The sequence below is a fragment of the Octodon degus genome, unplaced genomic scaffold (genome assembly GCF_000260255.1).
Source record: "Octodon degus isolate 3935 unplaced genomic scaffold, OctDeg1.0 scaffold00065, whole genome shotgun sequence".
In the NCBI taxonomy this organism is placed as follows: domain Eukaryota; kingdom Metazoa; phylum Chordata; class Mammalia; order Rodentia; family Octodontidae; genus Octodon; species Octodon degus.
Window position 1 is genome coordinate 447,916 of NW_004524641.1, and position 27,889 is coordinate 475,804.

A 27,889-nucleotide genomic window follows, 5' to 3' on the forward strand; every position below is an offset into this window, starting at 1 on the left:
TGCACCTGCCCTGGCAGGTAATTTGCATTTAAATGTAAGGAGGGAATGGAAGTTATCTGCTTGAGCTGCTGCTACCCCTCCCTTGCTCCCTTGCTCTCTTGCTCTTTGCCACCACAATGAAAGGTTGCTTTCTGCTACGTGCTGCTCTGCCTTGGACCCAGCTGAATATGGACAGAAACTTCCACTAACTGTGAGCTAAATACACCTTTGCTTCCCTAATTTGAGTGTTGGGTATTTGTTCCAGCAACAAGAGAAGGGTAACTAAGACAAGCCTAGAGTCTGCATACCACCTTTGCGCAGCCTCCTGTATCCTTTACATCATCTCTCGATTGCTTACAACCCATGCCATGCACATAACTGTGTAAACAGTTGTAATGCTGTATTTTGGGATGAATGATGACATGGAAAGATTCCGCATGTGCTCAGGACTGGGGCATCTGTTGTGGTCCTGGTGCCAAGGTGCAGGAGCCAGAGTTCCAGCGGTGCTCTGGGTGCTAGAGGGGTGGGCACGGCTGGACACCCTCTGCACACACTTCCCCTCAGCATTTCACAGGCTTTCACTGCACCATTTGGCGTGCAGCAAACTCAACTGTACTTTTGGAATCTTTCATGGATTTTAAAAATATTTTTGATTTGTGATGAGCTTTATCTGTGGATATGGAATCCGTGGATAGGGTAAAAAAAAAAAAAAACTGTGCTAGTATTCCTCCTAACTATAGATTTGAGGAGGGAAAAATATAAGAATTTGAAATTATTAAATATTTTTAGATCTTTAAAAAATTGACAAGAAGTATTTGGTGTGGTTCACAGAGGTTAGGACAGTTGGGCAGAGAGTAGTTAAAGGCTACAAAATTCAGTTAAATGGAAAAACAGCAAGAGAGAGCTCTATTGTGCAACATGGCTACAGTTAATGACAATATACAGCATTGGAATGTGCTTGGAAAGGAAACACTGGGCGTGCTGTGCCATTTCTGTCACAGAAACAGAGGTTCCCCAGGCTGTTGAGTTTTGTTCAGTAGAATCCAGGACAGGTTTGCCCCAGCCTCAGAGCAGTGCCATTCAAAGAAACTTAGTCCAAATGTGAGAGTCTTTACTTTCTCTTTCGGAACCAGAGATTGAACTCAGGCCCTTGCACTTGCCAGAGAAGTGCTTATTCTACTGAGCCATCTCCCTGGCCCCCTTTCTTTTTCAATAAAGGTTTTTACTTACTTCCCTATAATAGTTCCAAGGGAACATACACAACAAAGCAGCTTTCAGGAAATCCCTTCCTCTCTTCCAGGTACTTCCCTGAATTTCTAGGTGTGCCTCTAAATTTCCCAGGCATTTTTTTTTTCTAATCTTCCCCCTCTCACCACATACCTACATCCCTTCCTCCTTTATAGTCTTTTTTTTTTTTTAAGGATTTTTTTTTTTTCTCGGAATGCCTTCAGGGCAGGTTTGGCTGCCTGGAGTTGTGGGGATTGAACCACAGCAACCTGAGGCTGACTGCTTTGTTGAAGCAGCCACTTAAAGAACTGAGCTAATGGGCAGGCCCCCCTCCTTTATACTCTTGACCTTTGTTTCATTCATTTACTGCAGTAGCCCTAGCGACCTCCCTGTGACACAGTCTTCCTTGAGGATATGGAAGGAAATGAATCTGAGCCGGCTGAATTAGAACCCTTAGATCAGAGGATGAGAAACCCCCTGTGAGTTGGGATGTGATACCGCCTCCACTTTGTAAATGAAGAAGCAGAAATACAGAGCAGTAAAATAATACAAATTTTGGCTTGACTACCTGGTCATCTCAAAAAGGATTCACACACACACACACACAAATTATGAAGAAATTCTCAGAAGCCCTCAGATGAACTGTGCCTTAAGTTTCAAGAAATTTTTAAATATGTATGTTCCTAAATAATATTTTAGTTTTTTTTTTCTACATGAATGTCATTCAGTTAGTAGCAGAGTAAGACAATGTTTTATGTTAAAATATATATGCTTTATACATTGGGTGATTTGTGACAGGATTCCACAGAGTGTTTGGTAAAAGGCAAAAAAATGTATACTATCTGAAGAGAAAGCAGAGTATCCACAGAAAGATTCATTTTGTTTTCTAGATTTTAGAGGAGGCCAGTTGAGGGAACCACAGTTTTGACATCAGAGATGGCTGTTTTAGTCATGTGGGCAGTGTTGTCCCCTTAAGGCTGTTCATTGGCATTGGCTACCTTCTGTCTCCACGGTCCCCTGACTGTGCAACTGAGGAAGGTGAGACTCCAGATTGCTCTTGGTAAAACCAGACCCCCTTTAGCCTTCCTTTCCCCAAACTCATTGTTAATGTAAATCCTTCCCTTTCTGGGGATCTAGGGATGGGGAAGAAGGGAGGGTGTTGAGAGAAATATGAAACAGAAAGGACCTTGTATAGCAATATGCATGTGGACCGGTTCTCCATAATGAATGTATTTATTATCGATCATAAACATATACCAATTATAAAAATGCAAAATGAATCCTGCCCTTTCCAGGCTTTCTTCAGGCTCCCATTTACTGAACTGTTACACACCCAAGGCACTACGCTGGCCCTAACAATGTAAATACTATGATGTTTTCAGAAGTTCAGCGCAGGGCAGTTTTTCCCCAACACAATGGCCATGTGATCATGTGATCGATCCTACCTTCACAGTGCTAGAATGAGTTATAGAAGTCTCAGACTCCTAGGTTGCTGTGGGGGCCTATGGAAGCAGACCATATGCAAGGTGGGTGGGGAGCAGCCATCCCTCAGTTGTAAAGGGGGACCCCAACCAGAACAGAGCTGACAGCAGCCTGGTGAGATCTGTGCTCAGATTGAGGGGAACGGGTTTGAGTAAGTGAATCTGTACTCTCCCAGCCGTGTTCCAGAAAGAGCTTTTAGAGCCCTTGATTCACAGGAACAAAGCAAAAGCCTGTGTGTCTGAAAGGAGTACTGGTGCAGAAAGAGGGATGGGAAGGGAGGGGAGGAAGAGGTGGCCTTGAGCAGAGGTGCGGGAGAGCCAGGCGTCTCCGGTATCCTGTTTACACTGCATCCTGAGAGCTCCGGACGCCAGCTAGCACTGATACATATGTGACAGTGTGTGGGGCCCGTCTTGATTATCAGCGAGCGTTTCTTTGGAAATCTACCAGGCCTATTTCTTGCTCCCTATGGTTTGTTCTTTAAAAAATATAATATATAACACAGGGAGGTGGATTAAAGTGTAACTACATAGGTAAGCCCGGAAAGGAAGACCTGACACGTGGGATTCAGCACTATACGGGGCACTTGAAGTACATTCATTTATGAGCAGGGACAACTAGTGCTTTCCCTACAGCCGGGATGACTACAGTCACTGCGTGTAATCCATGGCTGGGTGCTGACTTCCTTTTCTCCTTTGCTAGATTATGCGTCTATTGCACTTCTAATTAGGAGAGCAATGATGCGGGTATCAAAAAATCCAGCGCCACGAACTTTTTATTATTAGAGATAAAAATTAATCCTCACTTCCTTTGGCCTTCTAATTGTTCACTGTGGAATCAGCCAAATGTGGAGGCGGGAGAAGCATCCAGGGATAATGTAATTGCAACTCTTCAAACAGTTGTATCTGTCTGGAGAATGAAGATTGATGATCTGGAAAATAGACCTCATTGTTTCAGCGGCAGAATTATGGGCCTTGCCAGTGGCTATTAGGAGAGCTGCTCTGAGAAACTTTTCAGCAAAAAAAGAAAAAGTGATACTTGTTAGATGAAAAAAATTTAATTCAGCCACTTTTCATTAAGCAAGGCCAGAAACTCTAATTCCCAAGTTCGTAGTTGATGGAAGGCCCCAGAGCAGTAATTATCCATTTTTCAACTTTCCTGATAGAAAGCTCTTCAATTAGATATAGACAAGGGGAAAATTATGGTAAAAGGAACGATATTTTGTCCTTTGGAAAAAGCACTAGGAAAATAGAGACTACATAACAACGTTAAGAGATAATTATATTAAATGAGTTAAGCACTTTGAATTTTCTTAAAAAATGTTAAATTACTTTCGGTATTGCTATTTCTCTTCAAGTGCTTAAAATTTTAATTCAGAAAATAGGCTTGCCTTGAGTACTCATGTGTGTTTCTTGATGTCTCTGGGACTGGGGTTGTCATGGCGCCCATGAGCATCCCTGTGGAGAGGGCTTATTCTGTGGAAGAACTGGGCAGTGCTTTTGTTCAGTGTCCATTAAGGAATGTTAGAAATGTGACTTGGTGTGTTGTGCTGTTAAGATTAACTCCTTGCCCCACCGTTGGTTCTAATGGCATTGGACAAGCACTGCGCAGCCATTGTTTTATTTTTTCTACCTTCCTCATTCCCATAAATGTGAGTGTAAATGATTAATGTTGTGTGAGGTAATGGGCAATGAAGGACCAATAGAAGGAAGGGAAAATGTCCTTCTTTTTATTAAACCACATTATAGTAGCACATGCATAGTTTATTTTACTTTTTAAAAATGAAACAAGCTTAGCAGGTGAGCTTAAGTAAGCTAAGACTTTTCTATTTTGTTTATGATATACTATTTCTCTTTATCTGCTGCTAAAATCTGTGAGGATGTAAGTGGGATTTTTTGAGTTTTAAAAAATTTGAGAGAACAAAAATTCAAGACACAATAATAGGAAGGTAACAATAGTTAGTAATTTTGTTTTGTTATCTTTAAATTACAATACGAGATACAGGCATTTAATCTCCAAAAGTATTAGCACAAATCTTCCTTTTCAATGAGCTAAGAGAAATTACTAGTACAACTGTTATCAAAGATAAGGTGGCTGAGTGTGACTAGAGTTGTGTCTGCATCTTCTGATCTATTCTGTTGATCCTCAGGTCTGTCACCATGCCAGTACCATGCTGATTTTATCACGATAGCTTTATAGTATAATTTATGATCAGGAATTGTGGTACCTCCTGCCTTTCCTTTGTTTCCCAGGCTTACCTTTTGTATTTTGGATCTCTTCTAGTTCCAGATGAATTTTAGGAATGTTTTGTCTAGCTCTGTAAGGTCTACTAATGGTATTTTAATTGGGATTGCATTGAATCTGTATCACAATTTTGGGAGTATGGTTGTCTTCACAATGTTGATTCTTCTTATCCAGGAGCAAGGAATATCTTTCCATTTTTTCAAATCCTCTTCAGTCTTTTTTCTCAGAGTACTATAATTTTCACTGTATAAATTTTTTACTTCCTTTGTGAGATTGATTCCTAAATATTTCATTTTTTGGATGGTACTCCGAAGGGCGTGGTTTCCCTAATTTCTCTACCAGTGTGTTCATTGTTTGTGTAAAAAAAAAAATGCTAATTATTTTTGAGTGTTGACTTTGTATCCTGCTACATTACTAGATTTGATTAGTAAATCTACAAGTCTCTTGGTGGAATTTCTGGGGTCTTCCTTGTCTTGTCCTGATTTTAAAACTATCATAATTAATATGTGTATTGTGTATATGTATATTATATATAATATTTTTGCTTTTCCTTTCCTTCTTTTATCCTTTTTCACATCCCAGTTTCTTTCCTATTGACCAGTTTCTTATTGTTTTACAATATCTGTTGTACTTTCCTCATTTGCTGGGCATTTGGGTTGTTTCCAAAATCTAGTTATTACAACTTGTGCAGCTATAAACATGGGGACACATATATTGCTGTGGGACAGTGTTTTGAATTCTTCTGGAAAGATACCCAGAAGGGACTAGCTGAGTAAAATGAGACCTCTAATCCTACCTTTTTGAAGAATTTTCACACTAATTTCCACAGTGGGTGACAGTAGAGAAGGGTTCTTTGGTGACAGTAGAGAAGGGTTCTTTGGTGACAGTAGAGAAGGGTTCTTTTTTCCCCACAGACCAGCCAACACGACCAGCCAACACTTGTTTGTTGATGTCTTGCTAATAGCCATTCCAGGGTGAAATAGAATCTCAGTGTTATTTTAATTTGTATCTCTTCAATGATAAATGCTGTTGAATATTTATTTCATATATTTATTTGTTGTTTGTATTTCTTTGATCTTTTTTTTTTTTTTTTGGTGGAACCAGGGATTGAACTCAGACCCTTGAGTTTGCCAGTCAAGCACTTATCCTACTGAGCCATCTCCCCGGCCCCCTGTATTTCTTTGAGAAGTGTGTGTGTATTCATCTCAGATGCCCATTTTTAGCTTGGGTCTTTAAATTTGATAAGTCTAATATTTTTGGGTTCTTTATATGTTCTTGATAATGATCTTTTTTTTAAATTTTTTTTTTTATCTTGAGAAACAGCTGGAAAACTTCTCTTTCCCACCTTGTGGGTTGTCTCTTCACTCTATTGACCGTTTCTTTTGCTGCAAAAAAACTTTCTAATAAGATGAGATCTCAATTGTAGATTCTTTCTGTTATTTCATCCAGGATTGGGATTTTATTTATAATCTTTGCCTACACCAATGTTTTCAAGAGTTTTATCTATTCTATCTTCCGGCAGATTTAATATTTCTGTTTAGATATTTAAATATTTGATCTATTTCAAATTTAGTTTAGTTCATGGTGAAACAAATGGGTCCAGATTTAAGCTTTGGCATGTGCAGAGCCTGTTTCCCCAACATTTGTTAAAGAGGCTCTCTTTCTTCCAGTGAGTGTGTTTGGCTCCTTTGTCAAAGATGAGTGGCAGAGTATATCTGGAGTTATTTCTGGGTCATCTAATCTGTTCCATTCATCTTCAGGTCTGCTTTTTGCCAGTACCATGCTGTTTTCATCACAGTAGCTTTATTTTATTTATTTATTTATTTATTTTATTTTTATTTATTTATTTATTTATTTTGCAGGCTCAGACTGGCCTGAGGGCGGGGCTAGAGCCATATGTGGTGCTGGGAATCGAATCCCGGTCCTCTGAGCCTACATAGGCTTGCCTAAGCAGGCGCTTTCGACCACTGAGCGATCTCACCGGCCCCTAGTAGCTTTATAGTATAACTTCAAGTCAGAGGTTGTGATTCCCCTGCCTTGCCTCTGTTGCCCCGAATTCCCTTTGCTATTCTAGGTCTGTTGTGGTTCCAAATGAATTTTAAGATTGTTTTCTCTAATTCTGTGAGATATATGCTACTGAAATTTTGATTGCAATTGCAGTAAATCTGTTGAACAGTTTTAGAAGTGTAACCATTTTCACTATATTGATTGTTCCTACCCAAGAGCAAGGGATATCTTGCCACTTTCTGGTATCTTATTCCATCTCCTATTTTAGAGTGCTGTAGTTTTACATCTGTTCTTAGATTGACTCCTCAGTATTACATTTTTTTGGATGGTATTGTAGAGGGTGTTATTCTCCTAATTGCTCTCTCAGTGAGTTGATGTGTACAGAAATGCTGTTGAGTGTTGACTTTGTCTTCAGCTATGCTACTGAATTTGCTTATTAAATCTAGTCAATTTTTAGTGGAGCTTTGGGGGTCATCTATGTAGAGTATCATATCATCTGTGAATAATATAACTTCTTCCTTTCTTATCATTATCCTTTTATTTCTTTCTCTTGTCTAATTGCTCTTGCTAAAGTTTCCAGTTCTATATTGAATAAGAGTGGAGATAGTGAGCATCCTTGTCTTGTTCCTGATTTTAGAGTAAAAGCTTTCAGTTTTTGTCCATGTAGTATGACATTGGCTGTTGATTTGTCATAGATGGTTTTTATCAGATTGAGATAAAGACCACATATACTAATGTATGTAGGGGGTTTTTTTGTTGTTGTTGTTTTTGGTTGTTTTTTGTTTGTTTGGTTGGTTGGTTTTTTGTTTTGCGGTACTGGGGATTCAACTCGAGACCTTGTGCTTGCCAGGCAGGTGCTTATGCAGCTGAGCTGTATCCCAGGCTCAGCTGCAATAGGATTTTTTTTTTTTAAATAAATGGGTGTCAGACTTTGTCAAAAGTTTATCTAGGGGCTGGTGAGATGGCTCAGTGGTCTAAAGCACCTACTTCGAACAAGCTAAGCAAAGCACAGGGACCGCAGTTCAATCCCCCAGCACCACATGCCAGCCCGCCCCGCCCCCTGCTGGGCTGAGCTGGCCACACACACACACACATACACACACATAAATAAATAAATAAAAATTTTTTAAAAAGTTTATCTACATCTATTGAGATGAGCGTATGATTTTTGTCCTTGTTTCTATTAATATGGCATATTACATTTATTGATTTGCATATATTGACCCATCCTTACATCCCAGGGATAAATCTTACGTGATCACGATATATAATCTTTCTTGATTTGCTGCATTCTGTTCACCAGTATCATATTGAGGATTTTTGCATCTGTCTTCATTAGGCAGATTGACCTGTAATTGTATGTCTTAGCCGGGTCCTTCTCCAGTTTGGATATCAGAGTAATGCTTGATTCCAGGAATAAACTTGGGAATATTGCTTCTCTTTCAATTTTATTAAAGGTGTTTTATAAATTTCTTGTGAAATTCAGGAATGAATCTTTTAGAGCCTGGGCTTTTCTTTGTTGGCAGGTTTTTAGTTACAGCTTTGATTTCACTGATTGCTGTTGGTTTATTTAGGATTTTTATATTTTCTTGATTCAGTTTTGGTAATTCATATGTATCTAGGAATCCATCTATTTCTTTGCATTTTCCATTTTATTAGAACACAAGTTTTCAAAATAGATCTAAATGATCTTCTGGATTTCTGCAGGGTCTGTTGTGATTTTACCCTTTTCATTCCTAATTGTGTGGATTTGAGTCTTTCTTTTTATCAGATAAAGTTGAATAAGAGTTTGTTGATTTTATTTAATCTTTCAAAGAACCCACTCTTCAATTCATTGATTCTTTGTATTTTTTTTTTTTAGTCTTTTTCTGACAGTGGTATCTTTATGTCCCCCAGTACAATTGTATCTCCCAATACAGTTGATTTTTCATGCTCATTAATATTCATTTTATCTCATTGAGTGCACTAGTGTTTGTTGCATATATATTTATTATTATATCCTTTCTTGGATTGCTCCCTTTACAAGGGTGTAATAACCCAATGCACTAATTTCTGCTCTGATGTTTATAATTTCCTGCCTTATTCAAGTTTTTGGCTTAGCCTGCTGTTTTCCTAGAAGTTTGATGCTCGCCTTTGAGTTGTTTGTACTTGCTCTATTTTCCTGATAAAGGTATTCACTGCTACAAAATTCCCTCTTAGGAGTGCTTTGGCTGTTTCCCACAAGTTCTGGTATGTTGTTTTTGTCATTGTCATTTAGTTGTAGAAACTCTATTTTTTAAAAATTTCATTTGCGACCCATTCGTTGTTTAAAAGGGTACTATTTAATTTCCATGTATTTATAAAGTTCTTGTGGTTTCTTTTGCCATGATTTCCAATTTCATTGCACTGTGATCTGATAGTTTGCATGGGTAATTTCCATTCGTTTGTATTTACTTAAACATGTTCCATGAGCTTTTATATGGTCCACTTTGGAGAATGTTCTGTATGCAGCTGAGAAGAATGTGTAGTCTGGTTTGGGGTTTAACACTCTATAGACATCTACTAATTTCATTTGTACAAAAGTTTAGTTCTATTCTAGTATTTCACTTTTTATTTTTCATCTAATTTATCTGTCTTTTTGTGACAGTGAGGTATTGAGATCCCCCAATACAATTGTATTAGTGATTACTTGGTTTTTCACGCCCAGTAATATGTTTTATATCGTTGGGTATACTGGTATTTGTTAAATATATATTTATGATTGTTGTTGCTTCTTGAATTGTTCTTTTTATAAGGACATAGTGACACTATTTATTTCTTATTCAGTTTTGGCTTCAGTTTCACTTTGCAAATAGAATAGCTACCCTGCTTTCTTCTGGATTCCTATCTCATGGAGTACTGTTTCCCATCCCTTGACACTTAGTCTATGAATTTTTTTTAGCTAAATGTGTTTCTTTTATACAGCATATTGTCGGATCCTACTTCTTGATCCATTCTGTCATTTGTTTGTTTTGATTGGTGAATTCAGAATATTAACATTGATAGTTATGACTGATATGTATTGACTTGTCCTTGTCATGTTATATTCCTGTAGTTGGCTCCCTCCTTTCTACTCCCTCCTTCTGTTTGTTTGCCTTGCCTGGTGATTCTTTCTGTTCATGGAGTTGTAGTCCTTGCTGCCTCCTTTTAGAAGGTCCTTGAAAACATTTTGGATTCCTCTTTTGATTGTTGTAAATTTCCTCAGGTGTTTTTTGCATTGGAAGTATCATATTTTTCCATCAGTTTTGAAAGATAATTTGTCAGGGTACATCAATCTGTGTTGAAGGTTATTTTCTTATCTATAAAGGTTGAAATGTTTCACTTCAAACTCCCTTTAACTTGAGACTTTGTACTGAGATGTCAGCTGTGATTCTGACTGACTTTGCTTTATAGGTAATTTTTTTTCCTCTAATAGCTTTTAAGAGTCTATTCTGGGACTAAAGCACCTGCTTAAGGCAGAGCACGTGGCCAGAGTTCACCAGCATGCCGTGTTGGCCCCAGCCCCGGGGCATGCTGAGATGGTGATTGAGACTGGGCATAGTGCTGAACACCTGTAATCCCAGCACTTGGGAGGCTAAAAACAGGAGAACTACTATGAGTGCAATCTACGTAGTAAGATCCTGTAGACCCTGTACTACATACAGAAAAAAAATCTATTCTGTGTTGAATTTCTGGAATCTTGACTATGATATGCTTGGCTGCAGAATTTTTTATCATGGCCTACTGGAGCTCTATATGTCTCACTTATCTGTGCCACAGTATTGTCTATGACCCTTAGTCATTTTCAGTCTTGAAATACCAGGAGGAATAGCTATTTAGAACAATTATGCAACTTTTGGCTGAAGTGGTACCATTAGCAAAAGCAGTAGCAACAAATGCAGGATAAAGAATGACACACTGAGGTAACCCTTCATTTGCCACCTTCAACTGTATGAAGCTATATTCATACTTATATAACAAAACTTGAAATAGACCAGAAAATGATAGTATTATGTAAGCCCTTAACATGTCAATTTTATCCTCTGGGGTTAAAATTGAAAACGGTGAGAGAAAAAATAAAGCAAGAAGGATAGAGTAGAAGTAAGGTTAGAGGACAAAGGGGTATCCCATTAACTTTCAGAAACTGGTGCAGAAGACTGAACTGAAAGAGAGAAAGGAGAAATAAAAAGATCAGCAGAAGAGAACAGAACAACCACAATAAGGCTAGAAGCCACATGCATACTTCTATAAAAATGAAATCAAACAATGAAGAAAAAATTAAAAAAATAAAATCACCACCACCACAACAAAAAACAAACAAAAGAAAGAAAAATAAGTCCACATCCAGGTTTGTCTTTGCGGTCACTTTCAACATGTGGCGACAGAGTCCTGATCCATTCCAATCTATCCCAACAAGCCAACAGCAGAGTTTTGGCAGGATAGTGAACAATCTTAGCAAGCCTACACCTCCTGGCAAAGACCAGGTTCATTTGGCCTGGATGTATCAGCACATCTTTCCTGGACCTGAGCCCTTCTGGGAGCTGCTAGATGGAGCCAGCAGCTGCTCTGAGTTCTAAGCTCCGTCAGCCCCCTCCAAGATGGAACCTCCTCAATTGCTCTGTTGCATGGGATGACTGAGCCCTCAGCACTCACCACCAGCTAGTGTAGTCCTTCCTAGCCTTTTCTTCCCTCCACTGCAGCATCTCTCTGTGGAGGCCTCTGGGTTTGCCAGTAGTCACTGTGTGTCCACGCTTCTGAACACTCCTTTCTTGCAATGAGTCCGATGTCCGGGAGAAGGTGCCACCAGCTACCTCTTCCTTCACTGGACTTTCTCTCTTCATTCTCTCTGTGGACTTCAATTTAGGAAGGACTCCAAGAGATCCACTAACTTCCTTCTTGACTTTCTCATGTTGCTATATTCCACTGTCTAGAGGGCAACACTCAGAGAGACTCTTATTGTGCTCTTCACCACTCCATCATGTTGATACCTCTCTGAGGATATAAATGTTGATTTCAACAGCTAAAAATGATGGAAACTCTACTGTTAGCCCAATAATAGTCTAATCCCCCTTTATATAATTTTTTTCTAATCTGCATATAAAGGTGGTATGCAACTCAAATGTTTAGAAATAATCACAGATATTTTGCATGATTTTCATTTACTATGATAGCAGCTCTTGCTAGCAGATTGTGAATATGAATAGGAGATTTTGAAAAGTGGTTCTCGAAAAGCAGACTGAAAGTGCTTCTTATTTCTATTATTTGAAAGTTGCAAGGTTGATGTTCCAATGAAGTGGACACTTTTCTTCCATAAGCTTATTACAGTTCTTATTGTAAAGTAAAAAAAAAAAAAATCATGGAATACCATATGAGAATGGTGCTAAAAGATAATGAAATTGATAAATCAGAAAGAGTAGAAAACATAACAAAACCAATATAGCCTTTTACATGGTCCACTCAGGGTGTACAAGATAGAAAAACAATATCCTGGGTAGAAAAACTAATGAACTTCAATGGGAAAAGTAATACATGTCCATTGCTTTTGTTTGTAAAAAAAATTAAAATATAAACATGAAAAGATAAGTGAAATTAAGTCCCAATATGTTCCCCTACTGTACCTCTTCCACCCCTTGGAGTTAACCACTGTTGGTCCTTGGGCTGTACCACCTTAATTCTGGCGTAGCTTTGAGAGATGGCTTAGATACTTTCTCATTCCTGGGACAAATATCTAACACTGACACCTCAAGTTAAAGGAGGGGAAGATTATTCCTGCTCACTGTTTGTAGAGGTTTAGGCCACAGTTGCCTGGCACCACATCAGGAGAGCATGGCAAAGGAACACAGCGGGGGCAGGAGGTAGAGGGCAATCAAGGTGGGAGGAGCATAGATCCTCCCAGGCCACGCCCACAGTGGCGCACCTTCTCTGACCAGCTTTCACCTCTCAATGTCACATCTGCTGCAGACTCAATGAGAGGATTAATCTGCTGGTGAATATCATGCTTCCATGATCCAATCACCCTGAGAAAGCCCTACCTTTGAGTACATGAGGGCTTGGGGGAACATCTAAGCATGAACCATCACAGGATGTATTTAAGATGAAAACTGATAGCTACTCATTTGATAGCTACTTCGTGTCCCACTTAATTATTTGCCATTGTGTATCTATGAGTTACCAAAAACATTCAGAGAGACTGAGCAAGAAGTTATGGTTCTGCATAACCAATGGCCCCTCTACAGCCACCTGCACCCCATGCCCTAGGGGTGCCTGCTCTTCCTGATCAGCACTCACAATGAGCTTCAGAGATCCAAAGTTTTGATTTGACCTTATACAGCAGCAGAGTTTTAAAACCAACACCTACTAGGCTGGGAAGAGAAGAAGGTATATTTTCCCTTGAGTTTCATAAACCCAAGAACTAACAAGAAAGTATTACAGGCCTATGCCATAATCAGTGTAGGTTCTTACCAGTAACTCTGTTCAGAAATGGAGTTAAATCACAGGGAAATGGTCTTAGGATGTGGAAAATGTACAAGGAAACTTGGTAATATGTGGAGACCAGAAGATAGGAATAAAAAAAAATCTGTTATAAAAAATGGTATTTACTTTATAGTTGGAACAAGAATAATTGAAAATAGGAAGAAGCTGGAAAAGGCAACAGCCAACCATATAGCTTATCTGGAAATAGGGGAGAAGGGCAGAAATTCAAAACTTATTGTCTGAACCTGCTTGAAGGAGTGAGGGTACCAAGGGGAATAGGGTGAGAAATAAAATTCTTTCATAAGAAAAGGCCAGTGCTCCTGACAGAGGAGAGAGGTGTCAGAAGGTACAGTTTCCGCAGTTATATATGGAAGATAATGGCTGACTTAGCACATGTGTTCCCTTGCTTGGCGGTGTGACGTGTGCTGTATGAACTTCAATAGCATGTAGTAGAAGACAGACGAAAACATTATTGGTTTGCATGGCCAAATTCTATCTCATAGCAAGTCCTGACAAATAATACTGTCTTCATTTATTTTATTTTTTAAAAGAGAATGCAAAATAGTGAAAAAGAAACATTAGAAATGATACAGAATTTCATAAACAAAATAATAGGAATTCTGACCATGGTTGTTATATTGCATAATGTTGTCTTTAACTAGTTTAGATTGTTAGATATAAGCATACAAAATTAGTTTTTTAAAAAGGAAGGAATTAAAAAGAAGAGGAAAAAAATTAAGCATTAACTGCTCCTTTCAGGAGACTAGCAGAAATCAGCAGTACAATTATCCAAACTATCCTGTCTATATACATCAGTCTATCTTTTCCCCTTCCTTATTTCTTTTGTCCTTTTCCTCATTCCAGTTTTTCATTCCCTTTGAGCAGATTTTTTTCTGTTTCACAGTATCTATTATACTAAAAATAAATCAAATTTTATTTACACTTTCAAGTTCTTACACTAGCGAGACAATGTGATGTTTGCATATGTGGGTCTGGTTTATTTCACTTAAGAGCATGGTCTCTAGTTGCATCCATTTGCCTGTAAAAGCCTCAAGTCTGTCTTTTTTTAATAGCTGAGTAATACTCCATTGTTTAAAAATACCAGATCTTTTTTATCCATTCCTCAGTTGCTGGACATTTGGGTTGTTTCCAAGATTTAACTATGACAAACTGTACTGCTATGAACATGGGTGCACATATATTGCAGTGGTATGATGTTTTCAGTTCTTTTGGAAAAATATACCTGGGTTGTGGGGGGAGGATAGCGGTGTTGGATGGGACTCCTAATCCTAGCTTTTTGAGGCATCTCCACACAGAATAATGTTGGTTTTAATGGCTATAAAGTGCACTGCTCTACAATTGTGCCATGGTTAATTTAATAAATTTTCATTATTTAGCAGTTATACTCACTAAGTTTTTTACTATTAGAAATTATGCTATAAACACTTTTATAGATAGTCTTGTAAAACTGTAGGTATACTATTCCCTGTTTCCTTTGGATAGTCCCTACAGAGTTGCAGGATTTTAGGGAATGCCCATTTTGGACTGCTGACACCTTTTGTCAAACTTTTTTCTGTAAAATTCATGCTCATGTACGGCATCAGTTAGAACCACCAACATGACACCTGGGATTTGGAGGCAGATTTACTTACATCAGGGGACACTGATGGAGATTATTCTGAAAATATCAGACCTTAAGCTCTGGTGGTCTAGGACTTAAATAGAATAAGCAAGCAGGAAGTACAGAGGAAGAATGGCTTGTCAGTTGGGGATAGCTTTGTACAGTGTGCACTGTAGTGCCCAGCTACACATCACAGGGACCAGGTGTTTCTAAGAGACAAGCAACTACAATGGAACTATTACCTGGGCAACTAAGATACTAAAGTTTACCAGCTAGAGAGAGGGGAATTTTCTGTAACAAATGCACACTGTCAGGAGAGCAACCACTTTCCATGTTCAAGGATGAGACTGAGAACATGTGATCATTGTTCTAACACTTCGATTTTTTTTTCTAATACTGTAGATGATATGAATTAAATCTTCGAATCTTTTTTGTGGAACTCATGATCAAAGGCATGCAATTTTAAAAATCTGGTGGAAGTTACAGAAGTATTCTATAGTGATCAAAGAGTATTTAAATTATTTAGAATGATCTTAGTCATCAAATTATTTTATACCCAAGTATTCTAGCCTATCCTTCTAAGCACAATCTAAGTGTATCATTGTCCTTTATTCTTCTTACTGCATGGCCATTAGAAAGGAATCGAGTGATACTTCCTTTTCCTCAGACTAGAAAGACCAATGACCAAACCTTAGAGCATAAGATCTCTGAACAGTTCAGTTGTGATACAGTGTTACAGTTTTAAGAGCATTCAAGACGAAACACCTTTTTTTTTTAAACTTTGGGGCTATGTTTAACAAGACATGAGACATCTTTTATACATATTACTTGATGTGAAAACATAAAATGAAAATGTCATCCTTCTGTTACTGACCTCAGTAAATGCATTTATTTGTAAAAAAAAAAAAAAAAAAAAAAATTACATAACTTGGAAGAAAATAGTAATGTCAGTTTTGAAGATTCTTAGTGAATTTAGTCAGAATCACATTTAAATACCAGTTATTTGAATATTAGATAATTCATTCTAGCTACGTATCATTTTAAATGACTACATATATTATAGAAACAGCAACAAATTTGGAGCCAAAAATTGAGGTGTTAGGTGGAACCCTTGCCACTTTCTAGATGTGGGAACTTGGGGAACAAAATTTAATAGGGTTTTACTCCTAGTACACACATCAATTATTTAAAAGCACTTTGAAGTGAAAAAGCTGAGCATTGTGACACATGCTTGCTAGTCCCAGCTACTTGGTAGACTGAGGAAGAAGGAACACACAAGACCAGGAGTTCAAGACCAGGCCGGATGATGTAGTAGACCTTGTCTTAAAAACTCAAGCAAATAGGCACACTGTCCAGTGCTTCCTACCACCCATGCAGTTGTTATGAATATTGAAATAATGGATGTGAACATTTGTGATGTTCATATGTTGTCTTGGTGAGCATTTGTCATAAAGCGTCATCCTCAGCTCGGGGATGCTCTACTCAAAAGCCACAACCCTCAGGCACATGGTCCCCAGCTGTGTTGGTGCAAGAGAACCATTAGGCCAGCCAATAGGAAGGGCATTCACATCCAGCAGGGGAAACTCTGCACTGTGGGGCAAAATGGGTGGACTTCTACAGCTTGGGCTATTGGCTTAATCCCTTTGATATTTTCAAACATAAAAAATTGAAGAAATGTCTCTCTACCCTGGTCCCAGCTTACGTCAAGTACATTAACCATCATTCTATGCCAAACTGAGTTTTTTTCTGTTAGCTGAAAGTCTTTCCTGAGGTAAGTCTCTCTTCTTGGGCATCCCACTATTTGAAACTCCTTTGTGTGACCAATATATATTTTTCATCTTAAGGGACAGTTTTGGGAAGAGTCTAACTTGGTTTGGTCCTCTGTGTCCAGTATGACATTCCGTGAATGCCAGAAAATCAGACTCCTACTTTGCTGTGACATTCTGAAACACAGAGCTTTGGCTTGGTGTCCAACATGGCTTCTCAGGCTTTGGTCTTCACACCTGCATCGCAGGCATGAGGAATAAAGCAGCAAGCGCTTCCTCAGTATTTTAGGAAATACTTATTTTTCAAGTGTTTTGTATTGTTTTGATTTTGTCTTTATGAGACAGGATCTCACTATGCAGTTCAAACTGGCCTTGAACTCACTTTGTAGCCGAGGCTGGCCTTGAACTTGCAATGATCCTTCTGTCTCAGTCTCCCATGTAATTACAGACATGTGCCACCACACCCGGCTATTTAATGAAATATTTGAAAATCCTTCATGATCTGTACTTTGTCTTGGGGCCAGATCTAGGTGCAACAGTGACTAGGAAATGTGGACTCCATTCTACGTAGCCATCTACCCAGCTAAAGACCGGTGATCTATTCATAAAGAAATGACAAACTTAAATTGGAAGTACTTTAAAAATTCATAGGTACAGGAGGTGAAGGTGTGTTTGGAGGACAAGTGTGGGGACAAAATTAAGTGACGCAGATAAAAAGAAGATACCTAGTCATCATGCTCACTGAAGGTCATGAATTCTGAACACTTGCTGGGTTCATTCTTCAGTTGTGTATGTCTGCTTAGATGGTGGCAGAATAGGACAGAAGGAGGTTTGGAGCACATTTTATTAGAAAAAAGTACGTCTTGCATGAACATTTGAGAAAATAAAGCAATATTTGTGAAATTTCAAACTAAATTTTATAGAAGCCTGTGAAATAGAAGGAAAAAATGAATCTCTTCAGATTAGCCTGTTCGGGTTTTTTTGTTGTTGCTATTTTGTTTTGAGACAAATGAGGGCATTGAGGCATGATCTTTTTTATTTTTGTTTTGTATTTTAGAGAAGGGCCTACAGGATGCTCAGGGTCTCACTACTAGATCGGACTCATAGTGATCCACCTGTTTACAGCCTCCCAAGAGCTGGGATTATAGGCATTCAATACCACACCCAGTCTCAATCCCTGTCTCAGGGTACCTCAGGGACAGGGCCAACATGGCAGGCATGGGGATCAAACTCCAGGCCCCTGCGCCTGCTTGCAGGCACCTTAATCTGCTGAGCTATTTGGCTGGCCCTGAGGCATGATCTTAATCTTTTCCAAAAACCTTTTCAGTGAGAGGGTTGGCTCTAACCTTCCCTAGTTCAACTTTCATCCAAGTCACATGATAGGCAATTAGATCTTCTTTTCCAATAAAATCGTTTGTGCGCTTGCCTAATTTCCCTTTATAACCTTAGAACTTGCAGAGAAAGCATTAACTTTTTAGCAGAAATAATAAACAAGTCTCACGAAGCTCACAAATTTTCATTCTTTTCAGAAGCCAAGGTATGATGCTCATGAATGCCTACCTTGTGACATTTGTGTGGCCCCTTATTTTATCTAGAATTCATTCCCTTAATACTTTTTCCTGTTTCTTGGGAGGACTTTACAGAGGACATGTTTTTAATAGCCTGTAATCACATTGGGCGACGGGGATCTTGGCAAGTAGCTATTAACAGTATAGACAGAAACTTGGAGTGTGATGCTTTTGGGCTTCCTGAGCTTCTTGGTGCTATTTTAATACTCTAAGAGTATAAACTAAATTTAGATCCTGCTGACTGTTACTGAAGTTGGAGTGTCTCTGGTGCAGACAATGCTAGATTTAGTCTCCATGTATTCCAGCAAGCCCCCACCCTTTCTAAGCATTTTCGTAAGTATGCATATGTATAGAATGACTGAATTTTATTTGCAAAGAATCATTTAAAACTTAATTTTTTGCTAAAGCAGTCACTGCTGTGGCATTTTCATGTGGTCGTTGTATATTATTTTGATACACCTGGCATTCTGCTAACAGTTAATTTTTCACGCTGAGTTTGGATTATTCCTGAGTATTTGTCTTCTCCGTGGTTTCTCGGCCTTGGCACGCTGGCATTTCGGATCCTGGAATTCTTTGTTAGGAAGATGTCTGAAACACTGTGGAGCAATTAGCAATCTCTCTGGGCTCCACCACCCCAGCCCCTACTCGGTTGGAACAACAATAATAACAAAAACAACGATGACAATGACAACACAATAACAATATGTCTCTGAACATTGCCACATAGCCTCTGAGGGGCAAAATCTCCTGCAGCTGAGGACCGCTTTCCAGTCTAATCACGCGCACCTCTCCACCTCTCGCACACCTCTCCGCGCCATCATACACCCCTCCTCCTCTCGCGACTGCTCTGGTCGCAGCCATGGCCATCTCCCACACCTCATTCCCAGGAGCCGCCAGCTGGGTCATCCTGCCTGTGGCTCAGCCTATCCCAGTTCATTCTCCTTGTTGTACCCAGAACGATCTTTTCAGGGTCTAAATTCAATCACTCTCCTTCCTTGACAGACACTGTCTGTTCTCCCCAGTGACTTAGCCCAAAGAGAGAACTCTTATAAGTGGCCTCCCATGCCCTTCCTAGGTAGATCCACAGTCACCCTGGTCTTCCACGCAGGCCGCTCTCTCTCTCTCTCTCTCTCACCTGTCCAGGCACCTTCTTCCTGTTGCGGTCCTGGCCCACCTCTCTCGGCTCATGTGCCTCACTCATACTCATCTTTCTCTTCTGACTCCAGTCCAAAGCTGCCAGGGTATTTTTATCTGATGATTTAGTATTAAAGCAGGTTGACACATTATGGGTCACTTGAGACCAATTGGATTAGCCAGTTAGCTAGAGAACAGTTTACCAAAGGCATAACTTACTGAACTGGTGTACAACTGAACCAAATGTACCACTTCAAAAGAACTTTGGTTTTCTTCTGGCTACTTATGTTTCCCACAATTCATTTCACATTGACCTGATACAGTTTTAAAGAGATATATAGAAGAGAGGGTTATAAGGAGTCAGGACTTGGTGATCTTGAGGCCACTGACCCCAGCATGCCAATGAGCCTTGTATTCCCTGAGCCCCCACTCAGTATTCCCTGAGTCTTATCAGATCCATCTATATGCTGACCTGGGATCTATCTAGCAGGTAGTTATAGTCCTATTCCTGTTAAGGATTCCTTAAAAGTACAGTTATGAAAATGAAAAGCAGAAATCTTTCAAAATCTATTAAAACATCCTCCATAGTATATAATACTTCAGTGTTTCTAAGTAAAGAAAAACAATTTGGTGAACTGTAGTTAATAAATTCAGCAATTTGTCATTTGGGATTATAATGAAAGGATCCTAAAAATTCTAAAATGTTGACAAAATTAAGAACTTTAAAAGATGAACTAGCAATTAGTATCAAGTGAAGATTGCCCATATGAAGGCTGGATGTACTATTTAGAAAAAGAAGGAATTCACAAAATGTCTAAACCACCCACTACCCTTTAACTTTTTATAAATTAGATATTCTCTAGAAGAGTCTGGAAACTAATACATATGTTGAGTACAGTTAATGAGAGTATGGCATAGTTGTTTTGCAATTCTACACTTATTTGCCACTTATTCTACTGTTGCTCTCTCTCTCTGCACTATGCTATAAGTGCCATAAGAGCAGGAGCTATTTTTGCTCATTAATTATCTACAGGCACAAAATGATGTTCTTTTAAATGCTACTTCTTCTAAAAAGAATTCCATGTTATTCTCCTAATATGTAATAATGACATTGCAAGCAGTCTCCAGCCCCAAGAAAGCCATTTCTAATCCAAGATACAAGTCTGTCAAAACAATAAAGATAAATAACCAAGTTTGTGTAGTATTTGTTGAGTCACTGTATCTTTTGATAGTTGTGTCAAGTAGCATTTCATTTTTCAGATAAAAATCTCTGTGACTTCACGCTGTATGAAAATGATATAAATTCTATTTTATTTACTGTGGTCAAATGAAATAACATAGTTTCTTACCAAATTTAAGGTTCCACAATGAAAATGTTTTAAAATTAATATTATAAAATGGTATCTTCCAACAAAAGGAGAGCACAAGCATTGTCTCTAGGCATAAAAGTATCAAATTTATTGATGGCAATGATGCTTAAACTGTAATGAAGGTTGATCTTCTGAGGTGAGTCAGGATGATTATTCCAGACTTGCTGGGGTGGGGGGAGAAGAGAAAAAGTAAGAGTGAGGGGCAGCTAAGAGGAGGCGGCAGGTGAACCTGGGAGGAAAATTACCTTCTTGATTTCATTTTGTGTCTTATTGGAAATCTGCAATAATTCCAAACAGATGTTGTCAAATTCTTTCTATATCCTGCCTCTGAATGAAACACCAATCCTGGCCACTTAACCTTTTAGTAACCATGCTGAGCTCTACAATCTATAATTCTGCAGCTACTGCAGGCTTCTTATATTCTGTATGGACTACCTCTAAAACAAGAGATCTTTGAGAGCCGGGTACTGTAGATGCAATTGACCCTGGGTAACATAGGTTGTTCTTGTCCTGAACCAGGGAGGTAAAGAACACCTCAATCTTTTTTTAAAATTTTATTTATTTATTTTTTTCAAATCATGACAGGAAATTAATAATTGTTATTATTTTGTCCATTGTTATCTTCAAAGTAGTTGCTCAGATTACCAGGCACAGGGACGTAAAATTGATCAAACAATATAAGAACTAACTGTCTTTTTCTTTTTTTTTTTTTTTTAAACTTTTTTTTAACATTTATTTATTTATGTGTGTGTGTGTGTGTGGGTGTGTGTGTATGTGTGTGGCCAGCTCAGCCCACCAGGGGGCGGGACTGGCTGGCATGTGGTGCTGGGGTATCGAACCGCGGTCCCTGTGTTTTGCCAAGCTTGTTCCAAGTAGGTGCTTTAGCCCACTGAGCCATCTCACCAGCCCCTGTCTTTTTCAATGAACTAATAGAAATTATTAGTACAAATATCTTAGCCATCTTGTGTGTGTACATATTCCAGATTTTCATGCTACTTCTTGGTAATATACATACTTTCATGGATGTGGTGGAATCTGAGTGTTATTTTAATTTGCATATCTCAAATTACCAAGAACACCTAAATCTTGAACTATTGAAGTGGAAGGGTGTGGTTATAAATTTTTCAGAAAGCTGTTCTTTGTCTGTGGCCTTTAGCCAAGGCAGACATCTTTCCTTGTCTTCCTCCTCTTCTGCTGAGTAGATTTTCCACAGATACCCTTCAAAGGACTCAGCTTTGCACTTCACGTTCAGCTCTCTGGCTTGCAGAAGAGCAAGTCCTTGATTTCCGTTCCCACGTAGCTGTCAGCAGGCAGCGCTCCAGGATACCCACACTGGCAAAAGCCATCAGGGCAGCTGTGGCAGCAGTGTTGTATCAGTCCATTGGGTGCCATGACAAAACTTTCTTAAGCTAGGTGGCTTAGAAACAACAGAAATTCCTCTTTTGTAGCTGTAGAGGTCAAGGAGCCAGCCAGCTTCCTGTCTTTCAAGGGCCCACTTCTTAGATGCTCACTTCTCTGCATGGCCCCATGGTGAAGGAACAAACAGTAACTTGGGCCTTTTTCAGAAATGCACTAACCCCATGCACGAGCACTTTATTCCTGGGAACTAATAATCGTCTCCTGCAGTCCGCGCATCACAATACCACAGGAGGTAAACAGACATTCGGCCATAATATTTCAAGCCTAGCCCACCACATTAATATCTTTTTGCATATAAAATATATTCACTTCATCCCAGAACCACCACCACCCTCCCCCACCACAAATTGTAGCTTATTCTAGCATCAACTCAAAAGTTTAGAGCTCAAAGTCTTGTGTAAATAGCATCTAAATCAGATATAGGTGAGACTCTGGGTATGATTGATTCTGAGGCAAATTCTCCTTTAGCTGCTACCCTGTGAAGTCAAACAAGTAACGTGCTTACAAAATGCAATTTACAGATTCAAGACAGATTTTCCTTATTTTTTTTCAAAGGAAGAAATAGGAAAGAGAGGCTTAATGAACGAATATAAAACTTTACATTTTGAGAATAATATTGTCTTGATTTTCTGCCTTGTGGGCCTCCTGGAGCTGTCGTCCCACTTTCTGGATATTTTGGGTCCTCAAGGTTCCAGATGACCCTGTCCTTATTGCATTGCTGAGCACAACCCACATTATAGCTGTTATGTATTCCAGTCAGGTGCTGCCAGCTACTTCTTGCTGAATTCTTGTTCTGGTAGCTGCACCAGCCGATAATCTAAAGAACAGCACTGTGCTCCCAGCCTGATAGGATATTACCTCAGTGTGGGCTGTCTTCAGTCATCCTACCCTGAAGGAAATTCTCCGCCTTTGCCCCTGGCTCAGCAGAATATTCTTTGCATGTAAGTGAAGGCAGCCAGACCCACCGTGACTTTGCTGGATGCAACATGTGCCACCCTCGGGCAGCTGAGCAGTACAGCGCAGAAGGCATAGTGTGGGCAGGAGTCTTAAGGCAGGGTGGTAGCAAAACCTGAAGCCCCATAGCTAGCCACTGCCCTTTCTTTGAATTTCTTCAGCTGCCCAGGCCCTTCCATTGCCCACATCTGCTGGGAATGGAAATCCTGGTATCTTCTGAATTGGCTTTAGGGTCATTATTCCATTATCTTGGGCAAGGTGTCCTGATTGCTGTGTAGGTAGATGTCTGCTCTCCTTTTCCCAGTAGTCACTGGGCCATAGCCTTCACATTCTCTCTTGAGCAGCCTTTTTAATTTTTTACAATAAGCATACTTTTCAGATTCTTAAACTCTGCTTCCTGCTGGCTGGTAATTGTGGTATTAAATCATTTCTCACATCTTAACCATTCAAGAGGAACATGGCTATGTCCTTGCTGGAGACTAATGCAACAAAGGCAAGAGAAGTAACATTTTGGAGCTGAGCTCCAAAGACACACAACCCCATCACTGAAGGAAGAGTATGAGAAGAGGCAAAGGCATTCCAAAGCTTGACAGTGTGTGCAGGAAAGTTGCAGACGCTAACAGTGACCAGACAGTCACAGGTACAGCAAGTTTGTGTGTCTGAGGCACTTCCATGTGACAGTCACTGTGTGCTTGGTACATGAGAGTGATTTACAGGTTGTAATTCATTTAAGTCTGCTAGGGTAATATTGCTGTCCCATTGTGCAGAAGAAATAGCTGGGATTAGGTAACTCTCTGCGAATTATAGAATTGCAAGGGAGGGAGCCAGGACTCAGGCCCGGGTACTTTGTCTGCACATTCTGCACCTTTAGTCTCCATGCTCCACTCTGCACAAAGAAGGATGGATTTACTCCACACGGCTTAACCAAAACTTCCCACTCTTGAAAAACTGAATTAATGAAGAACATCCATCTTTTCTTTCTTTTTCTTATGTATTTTGTTGTCACAGAATCTCACCATGCAGCTTGGACTCATGGTGATCCTCCTGCTTTCAGCCTCCCCAGTGCTGGGATTACAGGTGTGTGCCGTTAGGCCTGGACTCTGGCCAGCTCAGCCTACCCTGGGGGTGTGGCTGGTACGGCATGTGGTGCTGGGGATCGAACTGCAGTTCCTGCGCTTGCCTAAGCAGGCGCTATTAGTCTGCTGAGCTATCTTGCCAGACCCCATCTCTTTTTTAGACTGTTTATACCATGAAAATTGACTCATTTTTATTCATTAAGTGTTTCTCCCATCCCCCCCAAAAAAAGTATAATCAAACAAATTCCTTTTCTGTAATGTTTAGGACTAGCTTATGAGACCCAATCTCTACATTTTCAAAATTTTTCCCACATATTAAATGCAGCCATTATTAAAATTAAATCGTGGAAACTCATATAACTGAATTATGTTTAAAGTAGAAAATAAACATTGGGACCCATTAATTCCTAATTATTTTATTACATTTTAGTTATATCCGTGCTCTTGAGGCTTTTAGGTCTCTTGGTGCTAGAATTACTTTATTACAATCTTATATCCCTGGACCCCCCCCCATCTAGCTCCATGTCTAACCATGTTGCCTTGGTAGCTTGAAATCAGCCGTGACAGAAGGATTGACATCATGATTCATTGAACAGCATTGTAGCAAAAGCCAGTGGTCCTTCTTTCCCCACCTCAGAGAAGCACAGCACCTACCACCACGCAGAAGCCATCATTTATTCATTATAACATTTTGCCTGAATTCAATTGTCAAGAGTGTTCTATAGTATGTGAAGAGTTTATATAGCATGACAAAGGCTTCTGGTGTCCAAATGGTCCTAGCTTAAACACTTAAAAGGAGTTGGAAATGTTCTCCAGTTTCTCATTCATACAATTATTTCAGAATATTTTGAATCCACCTTAGCTTTAATAACCAAAGGAGAAAAACTTTCCATATGTTTCATGATCTCCCATGAACTAAAGCTTTTGGCTTAAACTCAAATTCATCACTCCAAAGTAGAAATTCACCCATTTTTCCCCCTCAATTTGAGTGTAGTGTAGCTACTATGATGTAAAGATAAGGGCTGGCCCGATAGTTCAGTGGACTAAAGTGCCTGCTTAGGCAGAGCGCAGTAGCTGGGGTTCAAGCCCCTGTGTGCTGTGCCAGCCCCACCCCCAGGGCATGCTGAGACATGATTGGGACTGGGCGTGGTGGCAAATGCCTATAATCCCAGTGGTGCTTGGGAGGCTCAAAACAGGAGAATCACTATGAGTCCAATCTACATAGTGAGACCCTATAGACCTTGTACTAAAATACATTTTTAAAAAGCCAAAAATTGTAATGAAACCATCAAAAAATTGAATCAAGCCATCATAAACTACTGTCTGCATACGGATGTCAGGCTCCACCTTAGACCCATTAGATCAGAATTTCTGAAGGACAAGCTTTGGTGTTTGTTTGCTTTGAAATGCTTCTGAGATGGCTATAATGTGAGAACTACTGGCCAGATTTACAGAGGTTGGTGAACAATCTATGATTAGAGTTCCAGCTGCAGGGCCAGAACTCCCATTTGGACATCCCCACTCCTAAACTTCCTAGCAGTGTAAATCTGTACCGTTACCTGTAGTCTCTGTGCTTCATTTTTCCTAGATGCAAAATTAAAAGCCATAATATCATATCAATACAGGGAGATGCTTTAGGGTGGGATCATTCACTCCTATGTTTGTTGCATTGTCCCTTATTCTGTGTTGTCTCCATACTTTGTAACTTTTAGCCTTTTACATATTTGGAAAATGAACCTTGATTTTCTTCTTAGCATATTTTTATTTTCACTCTGTTTTATAGCCTTTTAATTGACATGTCACTATTTCCTCCCCATTTTACAGTTCGAAATTCTGTAATTTCCTGTTAGTTGGAAAACTACAGATAGGGTGAAGTGGTTTTAGATCACACAAAGACATTGTTGAGCCATGTCCACTATAATACTTGAGTAAATCTCTGCAATTATGGCATTTTCATTGACTGAAAATGATGTTTCCTTCAAATTACAAATAATTAAGCTCATATTTTTTACCCTGATTTATGAGGTGGTCACAATAAACAGTTGTAGAGGGCTGGAGAGATGGCTCAGTGGTCTAAAGCACCTACTTAGAACAAGCTTGGCAAACCACAGGGACCGCGGTTCAATCCCCCAGCACCACATGCCAGCCAGCCGCGCCCCCTGGTGGGCTGAGCTGGCCACACACACACACACACACACACACACACACACACTAAATGTTAAAATAAAAAAAAAATAAATAAAAAAATAAACAGTTGTAGACACTGCCTTCAGTAGAACCAAAATATGTGCAGGAAGGGAGGAGAAGAGAGGAAAGGAGGGGAGGAGAGAGGAGAGGAAACTGTGATAACATAAGCAAATAGAATAAAACACAAAAGTATTTATAAGCAAAACTAAAAGAAAATGTATTTTTCCTATTCAGCTTGAGGGGGACTAAATAAATGGAAATGAAGGAGAAGCCCCTTATGAATATTCTGTTTTAGGAGCAAAATTTATTGGGAGCTATAGCCAAAAATAATTTGATAAGGAAAAATATCAGTGGTATGTACTAAAGTTTCCTTAAATGTCTTCTTTTCAATACCTGATGGGAAAAATTGAAGTTGATACATAGCCTGCCCAAAAATTGTTTTCATGTTGAAAATTGGGGGGGGGGGACTAACTTAACTCTATGGTCTGCTGTGACCCTTATATGATTTTATATTTAGAAAGTTGTAGAAATTAACATACAAAATACTGTCATGGCACCAATATTGATGAGACTGGAAAAGAATTAAGTGCCATTACTTGTGATCAACTTTGGTTCTTCTGATAGAAACTAAGTCCAGATTCATGCAAGAAATTGGACCATTTCTCTTGAAAAGAATCTCTTTGCAAGGAATACACTTAATAGACACACTTACGAAGTTTTATGGTGAATTTCATAGAATTCATAGCCAGTAATTGAAACTGGTCTGGACTTGTAGGTACTGCTACAATCGCCTGGAAACCCGTAAGGAAGCATCTTCCTCTCAGAGCTGGTCTCTACCTCTGTGGACTCCTGCCTCTTGGCAATTGATCCTCTCTTCATTTTCCTCTAGCAATCCTTCTTCCCCATACACTTGGTCTTGAACATGGCCCCAAGTGGACCTGCTCAGAGCTCCGCTGGTGTCGCATCTTAACCAATTCATGGGCTTGCTCTTTTGATTCAGGCCACCAATTATGTGTCTCTGACGATTAACTTGCCCTAGTCCATTACTTAGGCTGGGTCCTATCACCCGCGACAACCATTGGAGAATCTCATCTTTCAAAGAGGCATTACAGAGGCAGGGCTGGGGGATGGCATGGCCTGGAAAAGTATATTCTGCCTTCATTACAAAAAGTGGGGTAACCTAAGATTTTTCCTGTAAAAGTTGCAGCACATGGACAGTGCATGACTTCTGCAGAATACTAGTAAACAACAACAACAAAAAAAAAATCCGACACAAATAGCTCAGTGGATTACAGCACAGGGCTGGGGAGGAGGGGTCAATCTCTGGGCTTGCTGTGCTGACCCCGCCCCTGGGTCGTACTGAGATGGCAATTGAGACTGGGCGTGG

At 39.5% G+C, this 27,889-nt stretch overlaps 1 protein-coding gene across 1 annotated transcript in view; it reads left to right on the forward strand.

Moving 5' to 3' along the window:
• Znf385b (zinc finger protein 385B) overlaps nt 1–27,889 on the forward strand; it is a 405,545-nt gene that overhangs the window by 153,392 nt on the left and 224,264 nt on the right. The gene's annotated exons all lie outside the window — the stretch shown is intronic.